This window comes from Magnolia sinica, chromosome 3 (assembly GCF_029962835.1).
Source record: "Magnolia sinica isolate HGM2019 chromosome 3, MsV1, whole genome shotgun sequence".
NCBI lineage: Eukaryota > Viridiplantae > Streptophyta > Magnoliopsida > Magnoliales > Magnoliaceae > Magnolia > Magnolia sinica.
In genome coordinates, this window is record NC_080575.1 from 101,125,761 (window position 1) to 101,130,619 (window position 4,859).

The window sequence follows — 4,859 nt, forward strand, 5'->3', positions numbered from 1 at the left end:
GTGATCCATGGCCATTGGCAGTGGGCCACCATCACAGACTTTTCCAGACGTAAATTACGTATAGTGCCATCCATGTCATTTTCGTAATTTAATAAAGGTGTAGTCCGCTGGACTACGAATTAACTACAGCATAGGAGCTTTCAAAGGTGAAAACAAAGGGACCCAATGGAAATAGTTGCAATACAATGCAATACGAGTTGTTGATCCCATCACTTGATCTGTGGGCCCATTTTTTTTCCACCAATGGGAACATGAAGGACTACGTGTTTTTGGTCTTCTGCATGACTACCATCCTTTCACTTTGTAAAAGTGCTACTTCTTTTATTCAGTGAGAGTAAACAACCTTTTATTAAGTTGTGGTGTCTCACCTATCATACGAGTGGCGTACATGTACATGAATCTCGAGTGGCTACTTATCCGTACCATTGCGGCTGAAATTCGCACTGCTAATCTTAACCATCTGATTTCGGAATTAGGACTTCTTATCAATTTTAGCCGTCCTTTTCATAATCACCAATGGAAAGGCTAAGATCAATCAAGAATTTTAGAATATGTCTCATCTAGCATGGCTGTCAAATTTTCGCAAGCCGTCCATTTATCGGATAAGCAATGTGCCGGATGCGTCTATTATCCGTTTATTTCTTTTGTATACAGTGGCCCAACAGATGAAGGGACCTGCAGGATATTGGGCGAACGCATCCATCTAATGGACGGATCAGATGTATTTGCAATTTATCATGGATGCTGACGTCAGGATGGGCCAGCAGAGGGACGCGGATTGCGTCCTACCCCCGCGACTTTGTGGGGCCCACCGTGATGTAAGTATTTTATTCACACAGTTTATCTATTTTTTAAGATTATTTTATAACTTTAAAAGTGACGCAAGTCCACAGCTCCAGTGGACCACACCAAAGGCATTTGCAGTGATAGTAACACTCACTGTTGAAACCTTTCTAAGGGCTGATGTTTTTTTTATCATCCAACCTATTAATAAGGTCATGTAGACGTGGATGAAGTGAAAATATAAGCATTATTTTGATCGGAAACTTTTCAAGCTCCCGAGAAGTTTTTAATGGTGGATGTTCAATACCCATTTTGTGGTCTGCTTAAGCCCTGGACCTAACTAATTTTTTAGCTGGTAACTTAAAATGATTTGAGAAAATCGATGAACAGTGTGGATAAAACACTTACATCATGGTGGGCCTCACATAGCCCTGCCCGGATGGATTACCGTCCGGGTAGGGTAGGACAAAATCAGGGTCCACGCCAGCAGAGGGACGCGGATTGCGTCCTTCTAACCCTCGCGGACCCTCGCGGGCAGATTAGCTACTGACAGGTTGACCAGTGAGAATCAGCTACTAGATTAATGTCAGCCTTACTAGGATGCATGTTTTGTATCCACACCTTCCATCAATGTGGAGAGATTATTTTGTTGAAATCATTTCAAACATAAGTGTACATTTCAAAATAACTATTTTTCATATTTCAATCCGAACCGAAGAAGAAGAAAAGAAGAAAAATAAATAAAAGATAAATTACTAACTAAAAATTCAATTATGAAAGATTTCATTGCAATCAATGAAGTAATAAAAGTATAAGTAAGACAATTACTTCTAACTATTAATTATTTCTAGTCCATTTCATTTGTTACCTCCTATGATATTGGTACAACTTACTCTATATCTGCATTTCTATTTCTATTTTTTCATTTAATTTTTTATTTAAAATTTTATTTTACACATGCACACACACCCCACACACTGACCCTGGTGGAATTTCATCACCTATGGGTGCTTGAACCCTTGACCGGGAGTTGAAACTCCTGAGAGTCTACCACCTGGGCAAGAGTAAGGACCCTCGTTTAATCTCTCTCATTTCTGTTTCTTTGTATCTTTTTTATTTTATTTTAAATATGCTTACCCAAATCAACCCACACTACATGGGCACTCAAACTGATGACCTCAATGCCATTTATAGCTACATGGGCACTCGAACTCATGACCTCAGTACCGAGATGCCTATGCCTATCCCTAAGCCATGAGTAGGACACGAACAAATGTTAACCCCAAATTCTAATTAATGGTCAGTTGTTAGATCTGGATAGTCTGTTAATCATCTTCACCGTTCACTGTATGTGCACGAATCAGATAGTTAGATCATTACGCTCTCACCATTTGGGTTGTTGGATATGACCATTTGAATTTAAAATCAAGGGATGCAGCACGGGCGCACCCAAAATGCCATTATTGGTGTATACTGGCCTGCAGGAACCACCACTCTCCAAACAACAACAATGACACGGTGTGAGTGATTGTCCTTTATTTTTCTCATGGATGTATCGTGGGCACGTGGCACTGTCACATGGCGTTCCCTGGACACGTGGCACTGTCATATGGACAAATAGCGTCCATAGGACACGTGGCTATACAGATCCATGACACGTCACTAGATTGTATTTCTAAGTGGAGGCAACTTTCATATACCACAGGCGGAAGATATCAGGGCAGCTATGTTCATCAGCTCCGGTCAGCACATTAGATCAAAAATAAAGATACCAAAACTCAAGGCCCCAAACAAACAGAAAAACAGAGGAGATGAAAATGTCAATAATTGAAATCTATTGCAATGAACCTAAGTAAGGTGCAACTCATCACCAACTACCGTCAGATCACGGATCACGTATAGACTGGACGGTAGTCCAAATCCATCCCCCGTTATATATATATACACACACACATGCGTGTGTGTGGGAAATGGTACTATAAGGTCGACCTTGCGGGAACTCCGTGAGGTCGAGCAATGTGAGCCCAGCTATGTGAGCCCCACGGTGATTACGTCGATCATCTACCCCATCAGTCAGATACGCCTACACCATTCAATGATGGGCAACGGGATTAAAAATCAAGTCAATCCATTACCTGGGTGGGTCACTCCACGTACAAGAGTTGAGAGGGATTACTCTCCTATTAAAATATTTATAATTATTTATTGGGCCTTTCGAGATATGGTTCACAAATTCGGCCCATTTATTATGTGTTATAATTATTTATTGGGCCCATCGAGATATGGTTCACAAATCCAGCCTATCCATTGTATGTGTACCACTTGGATGAGGGGTTAGACCAAGTTTCAGCTGCATCTAAAACTCAGGTGCCCATCAAGTGCTTTTACATGTTTTACGTATGTCTTTGTATGTTTTTAGATGATATGGTCCACCTAAGTTTGTGCCGATTTTTGGGATATCCAGTAACCTAAAGGGGAACCATAAAATACACGGCGTTGATATTCGACACATATGACAAGTGGAGCCCACACGGGTCAACCTCATAGTACCATTTTCATATATATATATATATATATATATATATATATATATATATGCAAATGAAACCCTCCTAACCTAATTTTTACTTTGATCCAAAACTTTGGTGGGCCATGAAAAATGAAAATAACTACCTCCTTTGATTTGCATTTTTCTTTGCTATGGCCCACCAAAATTTTAAAATAAGGTGAAAATCTGTTGCCACGTGTGCAAATGACTCTCTCTCTCTCTATATATGTGTGTGTGTGTGAAAAAAATTAACTTTCATTATAAAATATAATAATAGCTCTCAATTTTAAAACCTCAAATGCATGAAATGATTTTACCTTCTATGATTAATACCTAGTAACCGGATCTTACGTCAATATATTTATTTTGACCAGTAAATCTGGGTTACTCGACTAAAGCATCTAGTGGTTGCCACATGCAGCACCGTCCAATAAAACTTTGGGCCCAATCCATCTAAATTTCATCCCTTTATCATATATCTGGCCCCCACCAATTTTGAATTACAAATTTACAACACTATATTCACAATTTTTACGGGTGTATCGTATGTCTTATTTAGCACATGACATGCTCTTTCTCTCATACTTCACATGCGTAGCATGTCGAGCTACCAAGTATTATTGAACTGATCAGATACCAGAATCTTACTTGGCTCCCACTAGAATGTTAGAATCTACTTCTTTAGATTATTAATTAAGTACAAGTACACATTTTCATCCTTGTCACTAGTGCCAGTACCAGGCACCTCTGGTACGCGTGCTAAAAATTAGAAAACATGGATTAACGAGGTTCCCCAGTCCCACACTCGTGTATGCCTTCACACGTGTCAACTTATCTCCCATGTGCAAGATCTGAGCCATCTGTTTGATCGACCCCAATGCGTCAATATCCTTATTTAAAAACTAAGCCTTTATGCTTATCAGTTGGGGCACGTGCCTATGTTGAGTGTGAACCATTCTGCAACTTTGCATGACCTTCCATTCGTTTGGTACGTTGTTGTTCACCTGATGAGTAGACCAGCCTCATTTTTGGGCTATAACATGCAGACGTTGGAAGACATTAAATGAATAGGTTGGATCTCAGATGCCAGCACGTGTGGAGGCATGTACGTGGACATGGTTATACACGCATGTGGGATTAGTAAACTCGTATTTATTGTAATAACATAGTGATAAGGTATTAAGGTATGTCCAGGGTCTGTCTTTTTTTACTTTTGAATAAAACATATGAGGAGTGCTGTTTTTAGCGGCTAGTAGCTCACAGGACTTTTGATAAAAGTGGACAACTTGTCATTTATTTAAGAACATAATTAGATTAATGAACTAAAAGTTAGAGGGAAAAAAGCTAACTTTATGTATATTTTATTACAAGGGAGGGACCCTAATGTACATGCGCAATAATCCAAGAATCAACGGATGGATGAATCTAGTTGTCTAATGGTGGAACTCTAATTGACGGTTAAGATTTTTTTAAAAAAAGCGATCGGTCCAGATTCAACAAACAAATGCCCATCAACCACTGGTAGAAG